The sequence below is a fragment of the Felis catus genome, chromosome A3 (genome assembly GCF_018350175.1).
Source record: "Felis catus isolate Fca126 chromosome A3, F.catus_Fca126_mat1.0, whole genome shotgun sequence".
NCBI lineage: Eukaryota > Metazoa > Chordata > Mammalia > Carnivora > Felidae > Felis > Felis catus.
This window is the reverse complement of record NC_058370.1, coordinates 80187057-80214180: the sequence shown is the minus strand read 5'-3', so window position 1 is coordinate 80214180 and position 27124 is coordinate 80187057. Positions and strand designations below refer to the sequence as shown.

The window sequence follows — 27124 nt, the reverse complement described above, 5'->3', positions numbered from 1 at the left end:
CATTCCCACAAAAATGTAAACTCTATGAAGGAAAAGAATAGATCTGTTTTGTTCACTACCAAATTCCAAATGCCTAAAAGAATGGTTGACATATAGTAGATGCTCACTAAATACTTACTGAATAAATAAATATGTAGAAGTGGAGAAAGTAAGATACTGCGAAGTGATTTTTAACATACTTCTCTTTTTTATTTTATTTTTTTAAGGAGCTTCGACACCCAGCGTGGAGCCCAACGGAGGGCTTGAATTCACAACCCTGAGATCAAGATCTGACCTGAGATCGAGAGTCAGACGCTTAACCCACTAGGCAGCCCAGGTGCCCCACATGTTTCTCTTTTTTAAAAGCCTATCCATGCAAATGGTCCTGTGTGCAGGACGCATCTTTAAAAGGTTACAGAAGAAACAGATCGCGCTGGTTGCCTGCAGGTGGCTGGCAGAGAGTGGGAGGGAGGCTTTTCACTATACTTGTAGATTAGTAACTATCTGAAACTTTAATTTAAACGAAAAAGGAAAGCTCTCATGTCATTTCTTTTTTATAGCTCCACGTCGTGCTGCCGCATGGATGTATGGTAAGTCATTTCATCGGCCCTCTTTCGGTGGACAACGATTTCCAAACTTTTGCTGTTACACACGATGGAGTCTGGATATTTAGTTTTCACATGTCCTAACAAATACGATGCTGAGGTCTTTTTATGACCCCCTAACTTGTGTTCTAAGTCTTTGCAGTTGAAAATGTAACCCACACCCCAGACTAAACAAAAGTTTCCTATAGGATTTGATGGCTGGAAGGGGGGCCGCGTCAGGAAGCAGAGGGTCCTGGGAAAGGGAGAAGGTAATTATCTTCATTAAACATTTTTGTATTCTCACTGATAAACTCACCCAATCCCTGAGCCTGTGCACATTCTACTAACTTACCACGATAGGGCTATCTTACAAAAGGGAGGGGGAATAAAACAAAATAAGAAGCTCCTACCAAGATGGCAAGACAGCTCGGTATTCCTAATTCACACAATGGAAAGAAGTCTGAAGTGGAAACTGAGAGTTCTGATTCTGTTACCGAGGAGCTATGTGACCTGGAGAAATCCCTTCCCCCTCTCTGGGCCTCCATCACCTCATCCGTGGACCACCCTCCCCTGACAGCTCTGCTCTCCAGGCAGGACCCTGTTTACTCCTTCCCCTTGCACTAATGCTCTAACACTACGCTGAGTGACTCGGAGCAGCCCCCAGATGTAGATCTGACAAGGCCGCCTCTTGACAGTGACCCCGCTAGGCGTTTCATGGACCCGGCTGGCTCTGCACTGCTTTGGGAGGGAAAAGCAAACAGAAAAACAGCTGCCTTTGTTTCCAGAAGTGGTCCTGCACCTATTGAGACTGACAGGTGAGCAGAGGCCCAGTTGAGTCCAAGGGTACAGGGGTGGGAAGGCCAGAAACAGAGCACCAGGGCCCAGCCCCTTCAGGTGGCTCTGGCAGGACCCAGAGAGGCTGTCATGATTGAGTGCTCTTTGTAGCTCTTTCTCCAGTGCCGTCAGGGGCCCAGAGTGAGCTGGGAGGCCCTCCCTCCTGAAGAATCTGACAAGGAACCAGCTTCTTGGAATGTCTCCTCCCTGTTCTGCTTAATCTGAAAACAGACTCTGGGAGAGAAGTTGATGGGCATATTTTCACCACCCTGACCCTGGAAAGTGCAAAAGGAGGGCACACACATTCTTATTCTGTGGATCTGTACTTGAATCTTCATTTGGCAAAAAAATATGAAGTTCCAAGGATTTAACCTGCTCAAGTCATGAATTTGAGAATAATTTTCGTGTTCATTTTCACAGTTTTTTTAAATGTTTATTTTTTATATGTATATATATTTTTAATGTTTATTTATTTTTGAGAGAGAAAAACAGAGTGTGAGTGGGGGAGGGGCAGAGAGCGAGGGAGACACAGAATCCTAAACAGGTTCCAGGCTCCAAGCTGTCAGCACAGAGCCCGACAGGAGGCTGGAACTCACCAACCGGTCGATCATGACCTGAGCCAAAGTCGGATGCTTAACTGACTGAGCCACCCAGGCCCCCCAAATGTTTATTTATTTTTGAGAGACAGCACAAGTGGGGGATGGGCAGAGAGAGAGGGAGACAAAGGATCTGAGGCAGGCTCTGCGCAGACAGCAGAGAGCCCAATGCAGGGCTCAAACTCACGAACTGTGACGTTTGACCTGAGCCAAAGTCAGATAGATGCTTAACCAACTGCGTCACCCAGGCACCCCATTCACAGTTTTTATCAGTAATTAAAAGTTCGTTAAATCAACAAACTGTGAAGTTCTCTGCTCACAAATTTTATCAGAAACTTGCTCAATGGAAGATTGCTCACTTGCAGGGTTTCTGGTTTTTACCAGAAACATGATCTTTTTGATCATCTTTTTGAATACTTTTCTTTTTTTGCCTTTTTCCTTTTCTGATCTTTAATGTCATTTTTTTCTAAATTGATCCCAACTTGATTTGTACTCATTCCCAAAGAGCTGAGTTTACAAAATACAGCTGTTTTTCTTTCAAAACATTCAAAATTATTAACATTACAAAGCAAAATACAAAAAACTTAATTCATATAAAAATTTTATTTTATTTTATTTTATTTTTTTCAATGTTTATTTATTTTGGGGACAGAGAGAGACAGAGCATGAACGGGGGAGGGGCAGAGAGAGAGGGAGATGCAGAATCGGAAACAGGCTCCAGGCTCTGAGCCATCAGCCCAGAGCCTGACGCGGGGCTCGAACTCACGGACCGCGAGATCGTGACCTGGCTGAAGTCGGATGCTTAACCGACTGCGCCACCCAGGCGCCCCTAAAAATTTTAAATAAAATGTATTTAAATTATATTATATTTTATATATTTTATATTAAATTTTTGGACTTTTTAAATTAAATCTTATTAAATATTGTTACAAAAATAAAACTTCATTAATTCTAGGATTTTAATGTCCACTTACTAAAGCAAAGCAAAGAATCTGTACCACACTTCAAATATTTTACAACCACAACTACCCGTACACAAATGCAAGAAAAATATGAATTCTTTAGTATGGCAAAAAGTTCCCCAGACACAGAGGTATATTGTTATATAATGGTCCCTGACATATCACACCTCCCTGCGCCCAGCTCCTTTGCAATACGATTTTCACCATGCCTCCCATCAAGAGATAGAATCTCTTCTTTGGACCCCACTCCTTGGATCTGGGTGTCTCTTACTTCATTTGGTCCATAGGATGAGGCAGAAGTAACACTGTGCAGTTTGTAGTTTTTGCTTTCCTCTTGGGACATTTATGCCACTATGTAAAGAGGTCTAGAAGGTATAAGGCTATTTGGAGAACTGAGGCACCCCAGCCAACAGCCACCACACTGCCAAACATTTGAACAAAGCCATCTTGAACCATCCAGGCCCAGTAGTGCTGCTGCGACCCTCACGGAGATCAGCATAAAAACTGCCCAGCTGGCCTAGCCCAGAGTTGTAAGCAAACTGTTGTTTTAAGCCACCAACTAAGTTTCAGTGTGGTTTGTTGCACAGCAATCGATAACTGACATTGATATCGTGTGCAACTATTGCGGATACAAGCTAATTCCTGAATGCCTCTGGAACCACAAATGAGAACAAAAAAGGGAAGAAAAGTGGATGCTTGGCACCACTGAGAAATAATATTTAGTTACACCAGGACCCACTGAATTCATGCTCTCTGAGGGGAGGAGTGGAAGGCACTAGAGGGTTTTGAGCTGAGGAGCAAATTAATTTGTCTTCTCTATTGACACATACCAGCCAATTAAATTCTTTCTCGCTCCAAAGCAGTGACTATCTCCAGGGTCAGCAGGGGCACAACCTTCACAGGATTTGGACTCAGCAGCCTTTTGTTTTGAGACTTATAGGAGGAAATGTGGAGACTTTGGGTATTAGGTCATGAGCATTCATGTTCAGGGTTACAGATCACACTGTGCCAGCCCAGAACTGAATGCAGAATCTCATGGGAGAAAAGTTCCCATGTGACATTTAATTTCTTCCATTTGTGACATGTGGGGCCCTCTAAAATGTGGAGGCTCAAGATGGAGGCACTCTTGACTGATCTAAGGGCAATATTACCCTGGACCCGGTTTGGGAAAATGGTTGAGGCCTTGTTTTGGGGTTTGCCTGTGAACAGTAACTAAGGAAATTTGGTAATGGCTATTAAAATTTTAAGTATGCCAATCTCAACCCAGCTTTAGGGAAAATATCCTATAAAAATTAAAGGACCAATATATTAGAGTGGTTGTGCAAAAATGTTTAGCACAAACATTGTTTAAAGTAGGAAAAAGTGGAAACAATTTAAACATCAATAGGGAGATGGTTGAGCAAACTGGGGTCCATCCACATTAGCAGATGTTACACAACTGTTGAAAAGGTAGTTGTATCTTGACATATCTGACTGGGACTTGTATCTCATTTGGAGATTTATGCACTTTTTCATTCATTAGACATTTACTGAGCATCAGCCTGAACCTGGCACTCTTCTAAGTTCTAGGGATACGGCAGGGAACAAGACGAGGTTTGCTATTCGTGGAATTCACCTCTTAATGGAGAAAGACAGACCACAGACAAGCAAATAACTATGTAAGTAATGGTGGTAAGTAGGTGCTGTGAAGAATAATGAAGGTGGGTTGGGAGATAGAGTCTGGAAGGAAGTAAGGGAAGGAACTTCATGGCATTCAGGAGGAAGGACTGTCTAGACAGGAACAAGAGCCATGACTTGGGAGTGTGGTTGGTGAGCTCTAGGAACATCAAGTACGCCGAGGAAGATGGGAAGCCACTGAGGGTCCTGAGCTGAGAAGCACCGTCACCCTCTGGCTGCTGTGACAACAGACTCAAGGGGGCGGGGGGAGCCGAGAAGAGTGAAGAGCCTGCTGTCCTGACAGAGAGGGTGGAGCTTAACCCTGTGGCAGAAGCAGCAGGTGGTCACATCCCCAATCAGTTTTGAAGGGGGGTCTGCAGGATGTCCTATTGGAATTGGATGTGGGGTGTGAGCAAGAAGCCAGGTGGCCAGTAAGTACTGTTAATGAGAAAAGCTAGCTTCAGAGCAATGTGAGCATAGCACGATCCTATTTTTGTTCAAGTAAACAACAAATGAAGCACTCACTCTTCCCTGTGCATGGATCTCTGTGTAGGGGTTATACAAGTATATTCGTCTGCTAGGGCTCTCATAATAAAGTACACAGACCAGGTGGCTTAAATAACAGAAATGTATTTTCTCACGATTCTGGAGGCCAGAAGACCAAGGTAAAGATGCAATCAGCATTGTTCCCGGTGAGACCTCTCTGTCTGGCTTGCAGACCTCTGTCTTCTCACTGTGTCCTCTCAAGGCTCATCTCTGTAAGACCCCACCCATATTAGTCACTTAACCTTTACTACCTCCTTACAGACCGTATCTCCAAATATAGGTAGTGGGGGTGGGGAGCGGGGCTTTAACATTCGAATTTGGTAGCAAGGGACATGATTTAGTCCATAACAATGAATATAGAGAAAGTTGTGAAAGCTGACCCACAAGCAGTTAGCACTGATCACCAGAGGGGCTATGGGCCAGTTGAAGGTGTTTATGAACTTTTTTCCTTTCAATAGCTTCATTGGTTGCAGTGAGTACAAGTCAATTTAAAAATCATTGACAAGGTTTTTTTGGGGTTTTTTTTTGTTTTTTTTTAATTTTTTTTAACATTTATTTATTTTTGAGACAGAGAAAGAGAGCATGAACAGGGGAGGGTCAGAGAAAGAGGGAGACACAGAATCTGAAACAGGCTCCAGGCTCTGAGCTGTCAGCACAGAGCCCGATGCGGGGCTCGAACCCACAGACTGTGAGATCATGACCTGAGCCGAAGTCGGACGCTCAACCGACTGAGCCACCCAGGCGCCCCTTGACAAGGTTTTTAATATAAAAAAATTTCAAGAGAGAAAGAAAAAGCCACTTTGGCTCAGAATTCATTCCTGCACATAATTTTAAGGCCACCGTTAGCCTCTGGCTTGGAGATCCCATTCCTAGCTGCCAGTTCACTCTTGGCCTTGGCAAGGAAGGAGGGATGCTCAGGGAAGCTCAGCATTTGGCAAGGGGGCTGAGGAGCCAAGGAGAAAGGAAATGAGCATGACTTCCCTCCCTGACTCAGGTGTGGGGTGTCTACGACAGGACCTCCTCCCCAGCTCTGGCAAGCAACGTGAGGGAGACGGTCTGAGATGGAAGTAATTAGAAGGAAGCCTTAGTGAATTCCAGCCAGTGAGGCCAGTGGAAGCCTCAGCAGGGGGTCCTGCCACCGCCTCTCCATAGGAGATTCAGAGCTGGGCTAGAGCTGGAAAGCACTGGCACCCCCTGCATGAAACCCTCCCTGGTCTTCCCAAGCTCTGGTATGCTAGTTTCCCTTGTCTGCCCATTAGAAAGGAGAGAGCCTGTGTCTTTCACCTGTGTAGACCCCTCCAAGCACCATGGAGGGCTTGCGTCAGCCCAGCACCCAGAGACTGCCTCCGGGGTTCTGAGTCCCCCGCTCTGCCACAGCGCAACCCCACTTGAGCAAAGCTGCTTGACCTCACTCAGTCCCAGCTGATTTTTAGTGGAGGCAGGAATATCTACCTCACAGAGAGGTGGAGACAATGTGCTTGTTTCTCTAACATGGGACCTGCCCTGCAGACACACTCTGTCAGGGGGCACAACATGGTCACCTCGTGACAGAACCTGTTGTATGCCTAGCACTCTATGCAGTACTCTGCACACATAGGCTCTCTGGGGCCTCACAGAGACCGGGATCCATTTTACAGCAGAGGAAAACCAGGGAAGAGAGAAGAGAGGCAATTTGTCCAAGAGCACGTTGCTCCGGAGGAGTGGGCCCAGCTGGGGGATTCAGGCCCAGCTCTCCCAGCCCACCTCCAGATGCTCTAGGGGCTGCTGAGAAGCCTGCAGGATGTAATCTGTGTGAAACTACCTGGAGAAGCCCAGGCCCCTGAGTAAACACAAAGTATCGGTGTCTCTAACTGTTCATCCCCAGCAAACATTTGAAAAGGAACTTGGAAACAAGCACAACTCCAAGTAGTTATTTAGTACACAAACCACAGACATTGTTGAACTGCTCTCTTGGCCTTTGTTTATGCAATAATTCACATCGCTCTGCTAATTACATCGTCTGGAACTCATGTTCCTTGTGCTTCATTTATGCACCTGACCTGAGGAGCTCCGGTCTCCTGGGCATGCAGGATGCCCACTCACAGGCATTGCTTGTCCCTTTTTGGCTGCACCTCAGATGGTCACATAGCCTCTAAAAAGCCTGCGGGACAGCCTCCCTGCCTCAGTTAGGGCCTCTTTAGCCAGAAGGGCCAAAGACATACCGAAGTTAACTCCTTCACCCTCCAAAAAGTAAATAAATAAAAGGGAGTTTCTAGAAGCGATTTCAATTCACAGCAACCCAAGAGAACCTGAATAGCCAGGCCAGTCCTGGTGTTCTCAGAGAACATCCTGGTTCTTCAGGTTCTCATAAGCAAATTTCCAAATTCTCTTACCTTCCTGGGTTAGGCCTCAGGTCCTAGGTGCATACCCTGCTGCTGTCAGCCTACCCCTAGGCAGGGATGTGTGGTATAAAACAAGACCCTTTGGCCAGAGAAGATGCTCCCAGAAGAGGAGTGGGTTAGACGGAGTGATTAACCTTTGTCCAGGACTGAGAGATGTCACTGGAAGTGTGACTTTAAGGGCTAAAATGAAGAAAGTTTCAGGCAAACCCAGATGAGTTAATCACCAGTGCCACCAACAGCCACATCTGTTTCATGTCCCTCTACCGTGAATTCTGAGGAACACATTTCTTCACATGAAATCGGGCTGTGTCAAAATCAGCAGTGTCCTACAATGGCTGTTAGCCAGGATCACAGCTGAGTTCTCTGGTAGAGGATATGTGTTTGCCGGTCACTTCTGGGACACCAGCCACCTGAGGTCACCTTGCACTCATCTTCTGTTTGACTTCTTTAGGCTACACTGACAGTGCAGATTCAGACCTCACACCTCCATGAAGACAGGCTTGTGGTCCGACTTCTCAGGAGAGAATTGTTTTTCTCACTCTACACAGTGCCAAGATGGAGACATGCACATTTCCAGCCAGTCTCTTCCTTGGGAAGATTTCTTTATCTCTGGTGTCCCAGCTTTTATGTGGAGACTCCCTCATCAGCAGTTCTCTGGCTTAGTGGTACATAACAGTGCAGCTTACAGTTGGTATTGTCTCAGATCAGGTACAATACAGGTGATCAAGCCCCAAGAGCCCACACAGGGGTGGAGGGGCAATGGGATGTTGTTGGTGGTTGAAGGAGACACAATGCTTGATGCACTAAGCACTCAGGACTGGATCCAGAGATCTAAGTAGTTGGCCTCTTGGCCATCATAAGCCTCTCTCTGAGCTCAGGGGTCACTTCACAGACCACTTCACAGGGGTCTAAATTGCCCGGCAGTCTATTTAGAAACCTTCTATTTTTCTTTTTTCTTTTTTTTTTTTTTAATGTTTATTATTTTGAGAGACAGAGAGAGAGAGAGAGAGAGAGAGAGAGACAGTGTGAGTGGGGGGAGGGGCAGAGAGAGGGAGACACAGAATCCAAAGCAGGCTCTAGGCTCTGAACTGTCAGCACAGAGCCCGACGCAGGGCTCGAACTCCCAGACCGCGAGATCATGACCTGAGCTGAAGTTGGATACTTAAGCAACTGAGCCACCCAGGCGCCCCAGTTTAGAAACCTTTTCTTTACCAGTTTCTCTAGACAGGTCAGTGTTTAGAAACTTTGATAGCTTTCTCTATAAACACAGAGCCTATGTGTTTGAAGGTTGATGATCCCCTCCTAACAATCGCTTTTGTAGAAAACCCAAGGAAGTAGAACTGACAAAGACAGAAAGAGGGAGAAGCAGTATTTGAACTTGGAAACCAGCATCCATGTTTTCTAACCCCAGATTTTCCTTCAGTTGCCTGCCTAGCATTTTCTGGATATATGATGCCCAGTTCCTTCTATCAGTTGATATTCCTGAAGGAAACCCTCAGCCCAATGCTCCTTGTTCTCACGGCCAGATCACCTCTCCTCGTGGCTTTCCAGGCCCACAATTTGTCTTTCCTGACTATCATCTCCCAGCTTCAAGGGCTAAGCTCCCTCCTGGCCCAGGGCAGAGATTGAACCCTCCTGCTGCTCTTGGAGGCATCCTTTGGTCTGAAGACCAGCCGCAGTGAAAGCCAAGGCAGGTGCTAGGGCCTCTTGCCTCCGAGGAGGGAGGAAGGAGGGCAGGTGTGCCAACTTTAGGCTGACAAAGTAGAGGTATGAGATTTTAAAAGCGCTAAGAATCTAGCATATGCAAAAAAAGGGGGGGGGGTGGGTGGGCTTATATTGTCTAGTTTAACCTAAACTATATCATGAGTGAAAGTTGTTAAAAAAGAGGCCCAGGGGTTCCTGGGTTGAGTGTCCAACTTCAGCTCAGGTCATGATCTTTGCAGTTCGTGGGTTGGAGCCCCACACTGGGCTCTGTGCTGACAGCTCAGAGCCTGGAGCCTGCTTCGAATTCTGTGTCTCCCTCTCTCTCTTCCCCTCCCCCACTCACTCTGTCTCACTCTCAAAAATAAATATTTAAAAAATTTTTAAAAAGAGAGAGAGATAGGCCCAAAGTGGAATCACTTGTGTTAAGTCCATATCCCCAAACCAAGACTTGCTACCTAACCTAATTGCAGTTTCAACCTTCCCTAGGAATGTAATCTTAACTGGTCAGTCTGGAATTTCCTGGTCAGCATTAATGAGGTAATCTGTCTAGTAGACCCTTTTTGACCCCCAAACGCAAGTAATCTTGCCCAAAATAATCCTTTTTTTCCATTTATGACTTTCTTGTCCTACCCCCTCTCTGCCTTTAAAAACCTTTCCTTTTCTGTAGCTCTTGCTAGATGGGATGCTGCCTGATTCATGAATCATTGAATAAAGCCAATTATATCTTCAAATTTACTCAGTTGGATTTTTGTTATTTAACAAGGGTGTATAAAAGGAAACTGGGAGTCTGGTCTTAGTGAAAAGACCACTGGGTTTAGACTCAAAGATCTGCATCCAAACTCTTTGCTTTCTGGCTGTGTGATTCTGGATGAACTTCTTTAACAGATCTCGGTTTCCCCATTTGTAAAAAGGGAGTTATTATTGCCATTTTAGCCCTGCATGAGGAGTAAATGGAATAATGTATGCCTTAAAACCCACTTTGTAGGCATTAAAGCATTATGCAAATACTTATCCTAGGCCTGGGAGGGAAGAGAAGGGGGTATTATGTTTAGTGCAATGTTTTTCAAAGAGAAGGTTGTGAGTCATCAGCAGATTGTGAAAAAAAATTAGTGAGTTCTGATCAACATTTTAAAAAATGAATAGAAAATATACGTGCATCCCAAGTAACAAGGGTGGGTATCGCTTCTTTGATTAAGTTGTATGTGTGCATGTATGTGTGTGTATGTATTAGTATGTGTGTTGTGTCTTTTATATCACAACACACACACTGACCCTTGATTTCTGTGCTAAATAATGAAACTAGAAATAAAGGGAGCTGTTTTTGCTTCGCTGTATTTTTTAACTGCAGCATTTTCACATTCCAAGAGTGGGAGAAGAATTCCTAGGCAAAGAATTTATCTTTTGTTTGGGAAAACACTTTAATGGGCTTTTTGGTTACGTAAAGGTAGGAGGCCAGGTTGAAGTGGCTAAACTCTGCATGATAAAGTCAATATGCGAGGGTTTCTGTTTCCTTTAGTGGTCCTAGAAGAAGAAACATGGGGCCTGGGGTTTCAGAGGAGAGAGGGGTTTGGGCTGGGCCCAAGGAGGAAGACCTGAGTAAAGGCCTCTCTCGACACAGTGTGACCAGAGCACTGGGGACTGCCTGTACTAAGTTCCCAATGAGGTTCCCCTCACCTGCATGTTAAACCCTTCCAAGGGTTCAAACCTTAAGTGGAATTGATTAGGCATCCTAGCCTACTTCTCTCCAGACAGCCCTGTTTCAGGAATGGTGGGCAGGTCCCTGTCTGGGAGCAAAGTGTAGATATTGTGTAGAACCTGTGATGGGGGAATTGGAAAGATCCAGGGGAAGCCAGGAGCAGTATGGAGTGAGAAGAGACAAACCATGAGGGTGAACACAAGTCCAGGAATTCTTGGAAATATTTGAGAGGGAATCCCTCTGGCCTCAGTTTATGAGTAATTTTCTCTAAATATTTAAGTAAAAGGTAATGATGGGAGCTTGGAAAATATGGGGACACCAGCCAAGTTAAGGGCTGATGAGACTCAACCACCTTTGAAAATTAGAAAGACACTAATCTGTAGCTTCAAGCCAGGCTCAGCTGGACTATGACCAGTGCCATTATTACCACCATCTCCTACCACAGGACACTGATTCATGACCCTGGGAGGAAGGATAATGACCTTCCAAAGATGTCCACATCTTAATACCCAGGACTCATGAATATGTTAGGGTACATGGCAAGATGGAATTAAGTTTGCAGGTGTAATTAAAGTTGTTAATCAACTGAGCTTAAAATAGGGAGATTTTGTGTGCCCAAATGTAATTGAACTGTTAGATAATAATTTTTTTAACTTTAGTTTTAAGAGAAGTTTTAGGTTCACAACAAAATTGATGGGAAAGTACAGAAATTTTCCACATACCCCCCCCTTCCCTCACACAGAAATAGCCTTGCCCATTGTCAGCATTCCCCACCAGAGTGATCCATTTGTTATAATTGATGAACCTGCACTGACATATCATAATCACCCAAAGTCTATAATTCACATTAGGATTCACTCTCGGTGTTGTACATTCTACAAATTTTGACAAATCTACAATGACATACATCCATCATTATAGTGTCATGTAGGCTATTTTCACTGCCCTAAAAATCCTCTGTGCTCCTCCTGTTCACCACCTTCCAAAACCTTGGCAACCACTGATCTTTTTACTGTTTCCACAGTCTTGCCTTTTCTACAATGTCATATGGTTGGAATCATACAATATGTAGCCTTTCCTCATTGGTGTCATTCACTTAGTAATATGCATTTAAGGTTCTTCCATGTCTTTTCATGACTTGATAGCTCATTTCTTTTTAGCGCTGACCAACACTTCTGTATCAAAGTTTACTTATTCATTCACCTACTGAAGGACATTGTGGTTGCTTCCAACTCTGGCAATTATGAAAAAAGCTGCTATAAACATCTGTGTGTTGGTTTTTGTATAGACATAAGTTTTCAACTCATTTGGGTAAATGCCAAGGAGTACTGTTGCTGGATCATATGGTAAGAGTACATTTTATTTAGTAAGAAATGCCAAACTGTCTTCCAAAGTGGCTGTACCATTCTGCATTCCCACCAGCAATAAACAAGAGTTCCTGTGGCTCCACATCCTTACCAGCATTTAATGTTGGCAGCACTCTGGATTTTGGCCATTCTGATAGGTATGTAGTGGGTATCTCACTGTGTATCTCATTGTTGTTTTTAATTAATTTGTGTTGTTTTAAGCCACTAAATATGTGGTTATTTGTTATGGCAGCAATAGGAAACTAACACAATAACATTGTGCCTGGAGATGACAAGGAACCAAGAGACAGGAGGTCTGACCTGGCTACCACCAGCTCACTGTGTTTCCTTGAGTAGGTTACCTGATTATTTTGGGTTTCAGACACCTTAAGTCTAAACTAGGAGTAATAATTCCTCCCCTAGCTATAGCAAGAAGCAATGAGTCAATCTGGGATATAATGGTTGTAGTAACAACATGGGCAGCAGCCAGTAAAGAAAGCTGGAATGGCCAGGGGGGTGGTTTTGTGGGTCCATCAGTATTGGCATTTTTTTGTGAGTTCAGTCTCTTAGAGATGCCTTCCACTGAAGTCATGACTCAGATGATGATAACTCAGCAAGACATCAGGCCTAGAGAAGCAAGCAGGGGCAGGAGCTGGCCTTGCTGGGGAGCTCAGGAAGGGGATGAGTCAGGCATAGTGTGTCCATGGATGACGCTGGGCAAAGCTTCCACCCAGACTTCCTTTCTAGAGTAGGAACCAGCCAAGGGCAAGGCCTTGCTGACATCTGGATTTGGCACAACTGCCCTGAGTTCCCTGAATACCATGCCCATTCACCGAAGGTATTTAATGTTCAGCAGGACTTAAACCAGACATAGACTCATAGGAAGCATCATTTAATAATAATGACTGCCAGGTGTTTTCTACTCCTGGTTGTTAATCCTCCCAAGAATGCTGCATTGGTATTCATCTTTGACACAGTTTCTAGAACTGGCATAATGGCATGCAATTAGTAAGAAGTAGAGCCAGGATATAAACTCAGATCTGTCTGACCATAAACTAGCCTGCACCTTGTGCACCTAGCTAGAAGGGAGCTTGAGTCCTGCCTCTCACTTTACGAATGAAGAAGACAAGCAATTTGTCAGCTTGTTAGAGCTAGGCAGAGTTAGGACTCAGTTTCCTGACTCTTGGTCCATTGTTCTTTCTTTTAACCTCTGGCATTCATAGACTTCTTTAGGAAGCTGATACAAACTGTGGATCATCTCTCTCCCAAAATGAACATCTATACACCTTTATTTTCTCTACAATTTTGGGGTGAGTTTGTGAACCATCCCCCTCTATCTATAGACCCCAAGTTAACAGCCACTGCTTCTCTTATGTGCTATGAATAGGATAGGAACTCTAAGGTGATTGTATATTAACCAGGCTTGTAAAAGACAGAGTTTATTCTCCTTATAAGTCATACACTCCACCTCATCTTTCACCCACCTTCAGTTTTTTATAACAGCTTGAAGGGGAGCAGATTTTGCCACCCCAAAATATGTCTCTCTGACATAAGGATTATTTTGAGCTAAAGGCAATCAAAAACCAGCAGATCCAGGGAAAGTTCTTTACCTCCCCCTCAACTGCCTAAATTTACATTGGAAAGTGGGTCTGTACCAGAAGGAGAGCTATTACCAGAAATACTTTTTTACCTAAGAAACTTATCTGCATAGTAGGGTAACCTTTGTTTTACAAACATCTCCTCTCACCTTCCTGTGAGTGTCCTTTCTTTCCTTTGTATTCCCAGACCTCTACACTTTTCCTTAACTCAGGATGCTATATAAACCTCAATTACCTGACTGTTCTTTGGGTGTCATATTTTTATGGGGCTCCTGTATGTATGAAATTTGTTTGTTTTTCTCCTGTTAATCTGTCTTATATCCATCTAATTACTAGACTAGCCAAAGAACCTAGAAGGGAAGAAGGGAAAAATTTTTCCACCCCTACAAGCTCCACTGAGACATAATTCACATACTGTAACAAGCTTCTCTGCCATTTCTGCCTTTTCCATACTTCTGAAAAATGAGAATAATTCCACAACTCCTTGCATTGCTAAGAAAAACTATAAGGCCATTTATATGTCATAATTATTAGTGCTATTGCCAAATAGTCATTTCAGTTTTATCCCCTTCTAGACACATGTTAGATTATACTTCTTGATGTTGGGAAGGAAAATTTTTCCTATACTCTTCAAGATTCTTCTGGCTGGTCTAAGAATCAAATCAACATGAGCCAGATTAATGGAGAACATCAAATTTAACTCTGTACATATGAGGAATCCACATAAATATGAGGGACTCCAAAAACAGTCAGGCAAAATTATGTATATATGCCATTCTGAGCTAAGGAGAAGGGAGTAGGGTCTGGGACTTCAAAGAGAAGGAAGAAATTTTACAGGAAGATGAAAAAGAGTAAATGTTTGGCAAACAAATGTTTGCTGGGCCATACAGAAACAGTGGGACAGAGAGAAGAATTTTAACAGATTATGCTAAAGTCCTCCCTAGTTTGTATCATGATGAGGTTATTATAGTGATAGCTCCCTTCCTGGAACAGGTCCTCTATCTGAATTCTTTTAGGCAGTTAGGGGGAAGGTCAAAGTTTCTTCCTGAGTCTTTTGGGCCTTGATTATTTTGAGCTAAAAAGTAATTCATATGCCAAAATGGCACATATTAGACTGATTCGTTCTGAAACCCTACATTGGTGTCCTTGTGGTTGGGTACAGTCATGTGACCAGTTCCAGCCAATTATTTTCTTTGGCTAATAAATTTTGAGAAGCGATTCATGTCATTTTTGGGCCAAATGTTTAATTTGTGGCTGAGACCTACTGTGACATTGCCATGATCACTAGCAATGTTCTGAATAGTGGCTGCTCCATTGCCTTTGAGTGAGAGGGAAGAGGTATATGAACAGAGTAATCTGTAATGAACCCATACCGTGAGTGAGATACAAACCTTTGTTGTTTTAAGGTACTGGGATTTTTTTTTAAAGCAAAACCAGTCTGTCTTGACTCCATAAAATATGTGGATGTGCTTTACAAGCTACAGGACACTTACAAATATAAGGGATCGTCATTACCCCAATTGTTCTTTTCCTGACATTGCCCAAGTCTTCATTTTGAGACAACATATATTCTGTCTAAACAGATGATTGCTCATCAATGTCCTAATGATCAACTGTAGGAATGGTCGAAGAGCTATTTTCATGGTCCCCAGAGTGCAGCTAAAAGAGAGACATTTTGGTCTTCTTTGGGGATGGCAGCATAACTGACCAGCCACTAATGAGATATCTTTTGATTTGAGGAACATTTGAGTGGTTTCATCCTAAAAATAGGGCCCCAAAGGAATTTTGGGTAGTTGTGCTGCTCCTTTTACCTGATTTCTTCCCTGTTAACTCAGCCAAGCCACTCTTGATGCTGTCAGCCAACTGGCAAAAGTTAAAAGAGACCATCCTAGAGACAGTATTTGATATGCTATCCTAGAGAACCAAAGTAACCAAACACAAGAAATAGAATGATAAAGAAAGAGTTTGGGGTCAGACAGACTGCTTAGGTTCAAATCTCAATTTTGCCGCTTACTAGAAGTATAATCTTGGGGACATGGCATAACCCATCAGACCCTTGATTTCCTCACCTACGGTAGCTAGTCTGCGAAGATGCCCTCTACTCAACAGTGAACCCTGTCTCACAGGGTTCCCATTCTTCTGTAGTTCCACATTGAACTTGGCTGCATAAAATGACCAATGGGATGCAGTAGAAGTGATGCTAGGTCATAAGAAGCCCTGATCTCTTGGAACAATAGCTCTGGGGAAGCCAGTGGTCATGTAAGAAGTCCAGCTGGCTTGATACTATGCTGCTGTGCTATACTATACTATGTCTCTAACAGGGAGAGACCATGTGGAAATACATATACCTAGCCAGCCTCCAGCTGTCCTGTCATCTCAGCTGAGACATCAGACACATAAGTAAAGAAGCCATCTTAGATGTCCAGTCTCACTGACTCCAGCCCTAGCCACCATCTGATTACAACCACATGTGAAAGTCCAAGAGAGAACCACCCAGCTGACCATCCCAACTAACAGAAGAAGTCTAAGCATATAATTATAAATCATTGTTTTAATCCACAAAAGTCTTGGGGGTGATCATTACACAGCAAGAGATAACCAAAACATCATCTGTGAAACAGGAATCATAATATCAAGTGTACATGGTTGTGTAAGAATAGAGAAAATGTGTATAAAATGCCTACCACAGTGCCTTTGCACTTTATAGTAGCTATTTGTAATAAAAATTATATGTCTGTGTAATCACGCCCAAATGGAGCAATCTTTATAATTGAAAAATACTGGCACCTACAACGAGGTCATTCTTGTAATAGATACAAATGTGGCAGGGAAAGAAGGCAGAAAGAGGTACAGCTGGTTGAACACTGGAGCTGTCGAAGGTCATGGCAGAGCAGAGGAGCCAGGGACAAGATACGTTTGGGGCTGGAGATGTGAGAACCTGAGAGAACTCTCAGGCCTCCAGCTTGTGTTCCTTGCATATCAATAACAACAAGAGGAAATGAACACAGGAAAGAAAACCAATGCAATATTTATTTCCCTGTATTCTCTGTAAACTGTGGCCACTTAAGTTTTATATTGGTTCTCTGGATTAACGAAAAATGCCCTTATATTCAAACTGAATCTTCTGCTGATGTGTAGTTGAAAAACAGAAATGAAAAAGAACTACAGTGGGGCTGAAATGGCTCAAGTTCAATGAGGTCTATCAGCCTGCAAAGGGCTGCTCCAGATAAGGTTCACACTTTTAAATGTCAAGGAGACTGCTCACCCAGGAGCTCCCCAAAGTCATTTTTCAGGGCAAAAAGTCACACTTAATTATGCTCTGAGCTTGAGAAATTCCATGAGTAGCAGCTGTTTCTCTCATAAATTAGGCTGAAAGAAAAAGAAATGCTTTGTCCCATCACTCATGACACTAACAATTTCAATGCTGTTGTGGAGAAATGAAGGCAAAGGACAGTCAGAGAGAAGAGGAAGGGAAGGGAAGTGCTGGGAGTTGGGACGCCAACCTGTGAGGCAGACCAGAGGGTCTGAAGTGGAGCAGAACACCCCCCTTCCCATTAATTCCTTCCAGGTCTTTGCCCCCCTCTCTTATCCCTTCATGCACCCCTTCCTGGAATTCATGCTGTGCCCTGTAAATTCCTTACTAAAGCTCTTCTCAGGATAAAATTTAACAAGCAAAATGCTGCTGAAGGGCAGTGATTGCCATCATTTAAAATAAAGACATTTTCAAGTCCTAGGAGATCTCTGAGCAGAGAACAAAGCCTCAAAGCAAAGAACTTGTTTCTCATCTTGATTTAAAATTCAGTGAGCAGACAGGAGAAGAATGTTTGCAGAGAGGGGCAGGGTCCTATTCTACCCGTGAAGAGCTGGTCTTATCTCATTCTCTCTAATCAGAGTGCCTACTTACATTACTGTAATTTAATTTGTTAATGAAATAGTCCATTCCTCTAGGATTTCATTTTCTTTTTCCTGCTAGATTTGATTATAAAGCAGTGTTTTTAACTCTCCATCATAATTGTAAATCCAAACTTAGGGGATAAATTGCTAGTCGCTCTGTCATTATTCATTTAGATTTAGGCATACAAATGTATATTAAATATTAGCCTTATTTCTTAACCATTACTATTTCCTTGTTTTTCATCTTCCCCTATCCTGAGATTTTTGCCTTGATTCATTTGTTGCTTGGAAAGAGGCTCTTCTTCTGAATAAATTCCTCAAATGAAGTGTGTGGGTGATATACTTTTCTTTGCTATATCATATTCAAAAATAACTTTCACCCTGACGGGTGAGACTTGTCAGGTGGGCTTATAGAATTCCTAGGTCAAGTTCATCTTCTTTCAGTTGTCATTAGGTGTTATTCACAGTCTTCTAGCTTCCAATGTTGCAAATGAAAAGTCCCATGGGAATGCTTGGGTGGCTCAGTCAGTTGAGCTTTGAGCATCAGACTTCAGCTCAAGTCATGATCTCGGCCCAGCATCAGGCTTGCTGCTGTCAGTGAGGAGCCTGCTTCAGATCCTCTGTCCCCCTCTCTCTGCCCCTCCCCTGCTCATGTTTTCTCTCTCTCTCTCTCTCTCTCAAAAATAAATAAACATTTAAAAGAAACAAAGGAAGGAAGGAAGGAAGGAAGGAAGGAAGGAAGGAAGGAAGGAAGGAAGGAAGGGAGGGAGGGAGGGAGGGAGGGAGGGAGGGAGGGAGGGAGGGAGGGAGGAAAGAAAATCCCGATGAACAATCTGAGGCTCCTTTATAAGTTATTTGTTCTTTTTGTCTGGAAGCTCATACAAATTCTGTGTCCTGGGAATTGAGGAATTTTACAGGATGTTACCAGATGTCTTTTTTCTTAATCTCAGCCTGGAACTCAGTGAGCTCTTTTAAACTGCAAGTCTTTCTTAAAGTCAGACTTACTTTCTCCTATCATTTATTTAATTCCTATACGACCTCCAGCAATTTCTTTTATCCTTCATGAGTTCCTATTTCTCTCATTAGGTGTCCTGAATCTGTCCTCCAAGTTTTATTTTATTTTATTTTATTTATTTATTTATTTATTTATTTATTTATTTATTTATTTATTTATAGCATGTGGGGGAGGGGTAAAGGGAGAGAGAGTGTCTTAAGCAGGCTCCATGTTCAGCATGACGTGGGGCTGGATCCCATGGCCCTGGGATCATGACCTGAGCCAAAATCAAAAGTCAGGTGTTCGACTGACTGAGCCACCCAAGCATGCCCTCCACGTCTTATCATGGCAAAATAGTATGGCCATTAAGAAGCAGAAAATGTGGTTAACAGTAGTATTTAACAGCACAGTCACAGAATCCAGACAACCTGGGAGTGAATACCAGGTTTGCCACAGCTGTGGGATCTTGGGATCGACCCTTAACCCTCCTGGGCCTGTTTCTTCAGCTGTCATATGGGTTAGAGTCCTTAATGCCTAGGTTTTAGTAAAAGGTAAGTGTGTTAAATATACGCACGTTTTGATAACACAGTTATTGTTCTCCCTCATCTCTTTGTAGTCCTGTTCTGTGGTCTGACATTTCCTTCTACTTGATATTCCAGGGCATTGATTCATTTTTCCATTCTGCCCTTATGCTCTTTGAATTAATCTACTGAGTTTTTAATTAGAACATCATGTTTTTAGTTCCAGAAAGTGTTTTTTTAATTTTTTTAAATGTTTGTTTATTTTTGAGAGCGAGCCTGAGCACGAGTGGGGGAGGGGCAGAGAGAGACACACAGAAGCTGAAGCAGGCTCCAGGCTCTGAGCTGTCAGCACAGAGCCTGACGCGGGGCTCAAACCCACGAGCTGTGAGATCATGACCTGAGCCGAAGTCAGACACTTAACCGACTGAGCCACACGGGCACCCCAGTTCCTGAAAGTTTTAATGCTGTATTTAAGTCTTCTTAAATGCTCATGAGGTAGATTGTATCACTAGTCTCAATTACTCAATGTTCCTCTCAGCAAGATGCTAATACTTATCTACTCCATTGAGATCATGCTTGGAAGGTGACTTGGCCTAGCCAGTGAAATGTGAGTAGGAGCCACAGAGGCCACTCCCAAAAAGAAGTTTTAAGAGCCTTAATATGGTTCTGTCATGTCTTTTTCCCCCTTGCATGAGCTCAAACCTTCCAGATAGGGGGCTATTCCTTTAGCTTAAGTCCAAAATGGCAAAGGCTGGGGCAGCTTTCTACATCCTGAGTAGAAACATAACTCTTTCTGTTAGAATTTATTTGGGGCCTTGAAGAGAGGTAAGAATGCTCTGTGTGTGTACAGATACCCTGCCAGGGGGTAAGTTCGTAGTTGTGTGACCTTTTTTCCTACTTTTTATTTGACTGTATTTTCCCAAATTATTTTTACAATGAGCAATCAGTACTTGATAGAAACAACTAGAACACCTTGAAGCATTTCCTTTAAATGACTGTTTTAAATGACAGGGGAACAATTCCCGAGAGACCCTTTTCTAGACTCGCCAGAGGAAACAGCATATTCAGGGGCACCAAGGGATATTGTCTGGAGGGTTCGTGCAACAAATGACAGGAGCGCTGCTGGTCTGAAACACAGCTCCTTCCTCCCTGTCTTTGGCTCAGGTGGCAGGAAGGCCATTCTCTGGATATTTCCTTTCAGAGCCACCACTTCCCCCCCAGCTGCAGAAGGCCAGGATGTAGGCTCTGTTCCTCTGCTTCCATTCTGCCTTTTCATGGGAAAGGGCCAGGTGCCAGCTGAGGGGGCAGGTGGCCGTTCCCTGCTGACACGACATGCCCTTCCTAGCTTTCTCTCTGGAAACTTCAAAGATCTTAGTGAAAAATAAACAACATGGGGTAAGAATACTGGACAGGGAGTCAGGAGTCTTACTTTCAGCTCTGCCACTAAGACTGTGACCTTAGACAAGTCACTGAGCCTCAGTAAAATAAAAGTGACAGCTATAAATGAAAGGTAACAATCACAACCATCTCACAGGGTGTGTGTGTGTGTGTGTGTGTGTGTGTGTGTGTGTGTGTGTGTGTGTTTAAGGGGGTCCCAATGTGATGATGTTATACAGAGCATTTTGCAAACTGTAAGGAACCATCATCGTTCATCTTGTTAAGCATACTGGCCTGGGGGTGGAATGGGGTCGGGGAAAATAAGGCCCCAGAGTCAATTGCAAATCTCATATTTTGGGAAAAAATTTGGAGATAATAACAATATCTCTCTGTTTTCTTGTCTCTGAACCATCACATTTCCCCCACCCCTTCCGTGGAATCTCAGGGTGTGGGTGTGGTGGCAGGTGTGGGCCCTGTAATCACAATACTCAGGGGGCCTCCTTCCTGTTACCTTCTGCCCTGGTTCAGCAGGCATGCGTGTTGTGGGAAAGCCTTTCTTATGTAAGATCAAGTGCAAATGATTAAATAACTGTCAAGTGTTTCTCTGCTGGCCCATCATGAATCCTTTAATTAAAAAGGAGGCGTCCCTTAATGACAATGGCTGTGACATCTTCTCTGCCACTGTGTCCAGTATAGATGCTACCTAGCTGATCTCTCTGGAAGGGGAGGAAACGCCTCCATCAAATAGGAGGTGTGCTCCGGTCCTCAGGCCACAGAAACACAATATCAGTGCAGAGCCTGATGAGGGGCTGGAACTCCTGTGAAGCAGTGAAATTGTGACCTGGGCCAAAATCAAGAGTCAGACACTTAACCGACTATGCAACCCAGGCACCCTGTTTTTTCTTTTTAATGTTTATTTATTTTGAGAAAGAGAGCAAGCAGGTGAAGGGCAGAGAGAGAGAGGGAGACACAGAATCCAAAGCAGTCTCCATGCTTGAGCTGCAGCACAGAGCCCAACATGGGGCTGAAACTCATGAACCATGAGATCATGACCTGAGCTGGAGTCAGGTGCTCAACCGATGGAGGCATCAGGCGGCCCTGGCTGGTGCTTTCTTATACTTTCTTAAGGAAATTTTCCTTTTTCAAAAGAAAATATTTTATTTTTAGGTAATCTGGACACCCAATGTGGGTCTCAAACTCACAACCCTGAGATGAAGAGTCATATACTCCACCAACTGAGCTAGCCAGGTATCCCCCAAATTTTTCTTTCTCGAGTGCAAGAAAGATAGCCATCTATCTTTTCCACAAAGATAAACATGCTTTGACACTGTCCTTAATCCCTTCAGAGTTGATTTCATGTGTATGGTGTTAAATGGGGATCCTGTTTCATTTTTAATCCATATGTATGTTTTTCTAGTTCCAGTTATTAAATAGTTCCTCTTTCCCCCACTAATATGGCATAACTATTAACATTGTATTTCAGACTGATTCTTCATAGGAGAAAAACATTTTTCACTCATAGTCTTAATAAAATATTATGTTTACATAGTACCTTTAAAACATTATGTCAAGGGCCACCTGGGTGGCTCAGTTGGTTGAGCATCTGTCTGACTTCGGCTCAGGTCATGATCTCACTGTGTGAGTTCGAGGCTCACGTTGGGCTCACTGCCCTCAGTGCAGAGCCCGCTTCAGATCCTCTGTCCCCCTCTCTCTCTGCCCCTCCCCTGCTCATGCTTTCTCTATCAAAAATAAATAAAAATTTAAAAATAAATAAATAAAACATTAGGTCAATATATTACCTTTTCAAAAAGCTGTTGAAAAATTATCACTTCTGGAAAATGTATTTCCTCACTGGCTATGCTTCTGGTCCTTTTCCTCCTCAGCGTTCCTCATGACATCAGGCAAGCACCTGACTGATCCATAAGAGACTAGAGCTAGTGGGAGTTTCGACAATTGGTCCACAAACAGAGGACTCCCAGGTTCATCTGGACTAAAGTCAGAGACACCTTCAAACACCTGAGGGAACCAGTTCTGGGGATGCAGTCTGGGAATGGGTTGGCTTAGAATCAAGCTGAGCAATAGGGCATTGTTGTGATTGGGTCGAATTGTGTTCCTTAAAAAGATATGACTTAGCCTCTGAATCTGAATGGTAGTAGGGTCTTTGCAGATGTAATCAAGCTAAAATGAGGTCATAATGGATTAAAGTGGGCCTTAGTCCAATGATTGGTATTCTTATAAGAAGGGGAAATTTGAACATAGAGAAGGCCATGTCAAGACGAAGTTAGCGACTGACATGATGCGTCTACAAGCCAAAGATTGCCAACAACCATGAGAGGCTGGGAAGAGGCAAAGAAGAATGCTCTCCCAGAGCCTTCAGCAAGACCATGGCCCCACTACCCACTTGATTCCTGGCTTCTAGCCTCCAGAAATGTGAGAGAATAAATTTCTTGTGCTTAAAATCACCCAGTTTGTGGTATTTTGTTAGAGCAGCCCGAGGAGACTAATACAGGCACCTCCTCCTTTACCAAACAATAGCAATGGTTGGTGTTGGGGGATAAAAATAATGGACAAGTTCTCAGACTCTCTCATCTCTTTGAGGGTCCTGGCTCCACTCTCCTTGGTCTCTCCCGAGCCCCTCCTCTGAGGAAAGGAGCGTCGCTCTATCAGCCATTCTTGAGATACAACTCAGGGGAAGAGAGGAGGGCATGGAAAACGGCCAAGGGCAGGAGAGGCTGAGAGCCGGTGGAGAGCAGAGGCATCTGCGGCAGGTGAGAGCGATGGCGAGAGAAGGCAGAAAGAGAAGTGTGAGAAGCACTGAGAATCTCACACTGCCACTGAGAGAAATCAAAAGCATTGCTGAGGATTGTGTGTTCACTTAGCGATGAGAAATGCAAGTGAAAGACGAGTTATTTTTAAATTACTTTTGGTTTCATGGGCTCTTGGCAGAACGGGAGCTCCAGCACGAAACGGAGCCATGTGGACTGAGGCCCCAAGAGCTTTCCTGCCTCCTCATCAAATGCTTTCTGCCCACCAAGCCCTGCTAAGTGCTTGGCAGAAATGCCTCCTCTCCTCCTCACAGCAACCCCACAGAGAGAGGCTGATTTAAATGATAAAAGTGAGGCCGGTGAGCATTCGTTAAATGGGCAAGTTCAAAAAGCTTAGAGCTCAGAGCTAGAAGCAGGCAGGGGTTTCAGGGCAGCACTTGCAGCTGGCGACCAACCCTGCACCTGGTCTGCACCCTTAGCACAGCCTTGCCTGCTAGAATAATGGCGGCTTTGTTTCCCTCAAGGAGATGATATGAGCATGTGTTACTGACATGAAGCCCAGCTAGGCAAGGGGGCAGAGGTGGTGGCTATGGAATGGGATCTGGAGCGTAACTGCCAGAGTCGTCCCCCTGCGCCCAGCTCTGCCTCTTTCTGGCTGTAGGAGCCTGTTATCTTACTCCCTGGGCCTTTGTTACCTTATCTGTAAAATGGGCATGATAATAGTTCCCACCGCAGAGTGGTTGTGAGAATTAAGTGGGCTAATGCAGTAAGTGATGCGTTGGGAACAGCGCTGGCACAGAGTAAACACTCAATAAAAGCTAGCTGCCACGATTATTAAAAATATGACGCTGTAATCAGATCTGACAAGACCTTTGTTAGCCACAAAAAATACAAATCATCGAGAAGAAGACTCTCATGGGTAGATTTCAGCCAGTGCAAGAATCAATCTTGAGGCGAGATCAAGATGGTGGAACAAGAAGATCCTGAGCTCACCTCCTCCCACAGACACATCAGAAGTACAGCTACATATAGAATAGCTATCTCTGTGAACGAACTGAAGACTAGCAGAACAGATTTTACACAACAAAGGAGATAGAGAAAAAGCCACATCAAGTCGGGTAGGAGGGGCAGAGTTGTGGTCCAGTCAGGATGCATAGCCCTGGTGCTGGGACCCACAAGGAGGAGGGGTATCGCAACAGCAGAGTCCCTCCCTGAAGGATGATGTGTCCAAGCCTCACATCAGGCACCCCTGCCCAGGGGACCTGCTCCGGGAAGATGAGTCCCTATAAAGTCTGGCTTTGAAAACCAACAGGGCTTCTGTCTGGGAGAGCTAGAGTGCAGTGGGCAAACCAAGACTGTTCTCCAAGGGTGCACACGAGCTCACTAGCTGGGAGAGCCAACACAAAGGCAGCAGTTTGAAAAGCACCTGGGTTACACGTGAAGGAAATTTATTTACTAATTTTAGGGCATGTGCTGAAGAAGCAGGGATCAGTTGGCACATTCTCTGGGGACAGAGCGCTGGTGGGCACCATGTTTTTCTCATTCCCCTTCTACTTAGCTGGGCCAGCACTGGTGGGAGCCAGTTCCCACACTGTCCGTCTAACTTGCTAGCACCACTCGCCCCGCTCCAGCGTTCCTATGTGGACTTGCCCCACCCAACCTGCCCTCCCAAGAGGCCCCCTGGCCTGGGAAGCTTGCCCTGCACACTAGAGCACTGGTGACAGTTGCAGCCACCAGGCCTGTCAGCCAGCTGCACTGAAGGCCTGCACCCCGCCCACCAGCACACTGGTAGTAGTCATGGCCAACCCTTGCAGACAGCCGAGCTGGGGGACAGCCCCTTGCCCCGGCAAGTCCGTACGAATCTGGGTCCAGCTACAACAGGAGGATGCATGCATGAACACCTAGGGCACCCTGCTCCAGTGATGAGGGGGTTTCACTACTGGGCCCCACAGGACACCTTATACATAAAGCTAGTCCTTCGAGACCAGGGGACATAACTGATTTACCTAATACGCCGAAACAAAGAGAGTTAGGCAAAACAGGGAGAGAGACGAATATAGTCCAAACAAAAGAGCAAGACGAAACCTCAGAAAAAGAACTAAATGAAATGGAGATAAGCAATCTACCAGATAGACTTCAAAGTAATAGACATAAAGAAACTACCAAACTCGAGTGAAAAACAGATGAACACAGTGAGAACTTTAACAGAGACAGAACATATAAAAAAGAACCAATCAGAGCTAAAGAATACAATAACTGAAATGAAAAATATACCAGGGAATCAATAGCAGATTAGATGATTCAGAAAAAATAAAAGATCAGCAATCTCGAAAACAGAGTAATGACAAAGATCAAATATATATCTCTTTCATTTTTTTTTTTTAAAGTAGGCTCCATGTCCAATGTGAGGCTTGAATTCAAGGCCCTTGAGATCTAGAGTCGCATGCTGTCCTGACTGAGCCATCCAGGCACCCCTAAATTTCTTATTATAAATCACAATATTACAGGACTACACATGCCTCACCTGTAAACCAGGGATAATAGAGCCTACAGACACTACCAAGTTCTTGGGAGGATTACAGGAGATAGTCCTTGGGAAAACATCTGCCAGATGCCTGACGTGCAACACAGTTCACTAAAAGCCAATTGAATCTGAGATTCTTAATCCAGGTTATTGCTCCTTGGTTTCCCAATCTGTAAAATGAAGATAATATAACAGTACCACCTCCCAGTCTTAAAGTGAGGAGTCAGTTTTGAGAGCTCTCTGATCACTGGATAAATGTCTTTCAAGCCAGTCTCAGAGACCATTCCCGCAAGAACTAAGTAAGTGTGTGAAGTGCTCCCTGCTCTTTATAAATACCTGGCTAGGAGAGATCAGAAACTCACACACAGCCTCCCTACAGGTCGGGCTTACGGGCCCCAAGGTCCTGTATCAGTGCCCTAGGACTTCTTGCCTCCATGCAGTCTGGGGACTAGGCCTGCCTCCTTCTCATCAGGCAGCTGGTCCACCCACCTCTCAAGGAAATCTGCATGTACAGAGGACTCGGGCTCAAAACCCTTTTATGGCTCCCCCATGGATAAAACACATAGGCCTTTTTTGTTTCATGGGTTTCACAGATAATGATTATAGGAAACACAGGATAGTAAGAACAGCAAACCTGGGGAAGTTACAAAGTCCTTCTAGTCTGGTCCCTGACTTTCTGGGAATAGGAAGTGTTACTCCTGAAGACTATAGTGATGCCCAGGGCCTTTATATTGAATATAGGACTCAGACACAAAGAAGTGAGTCGCCAATGGAGAGATTTCAGCCAGTGCCAGTTGCCTGTAAGGAAAGGCAGAAGGGGGACAGGTGGCTCCCACTTCTCATGGAGGACACCCAGTGAGTGAATTTTACTGCTACAGAGATGCCCAAATCCCTTCGGGTCCCCACTGAAGACAGCCCAGGCAACTGGTGATCTCCGGTGGCCTGGCCTGTTTTCTGGAGATGGTAGGTCGGACGCAGAAGGCAGACTTGTCAGCCTTGACTCAGAGAAAATGAGGAGAAAACTGAGCCAAGAAGTACCTTCACCAAAAGTGGTTTACCTGAAATACTCCCGAAAATGAGTCATGAAAAGAAAGCAGAAAAACCAGTGAGATGCGTAACCAGGTTCTCTTTTCCATTTTGCAGAGCAGGGCAAAGTCGTGGCGAGCG

The 27124-nt window shown here is 44.2% G+C and overlaps 1 long non-coding RNA gene across 1 annotated transcript; it reads left to right on the top strand.

Moving 5' to 3' along the window:
• Positions 1-1043: 1043 nt before the first annotated feature.
• On the top strand, positions 1044-24113 carry LOC111559821. Its single transcript, XR_006595603.1, has 4 exons — positions 1044-1378; positions 4519-4613; positions 12361-12442; positions 22552-24113. It is a non-coding gene; the product is annotated as an uncharacterized LOC111559821 (long non-coding RNA).
• Positions 24114-27124: the final 3011 nt, after the last annotated feature.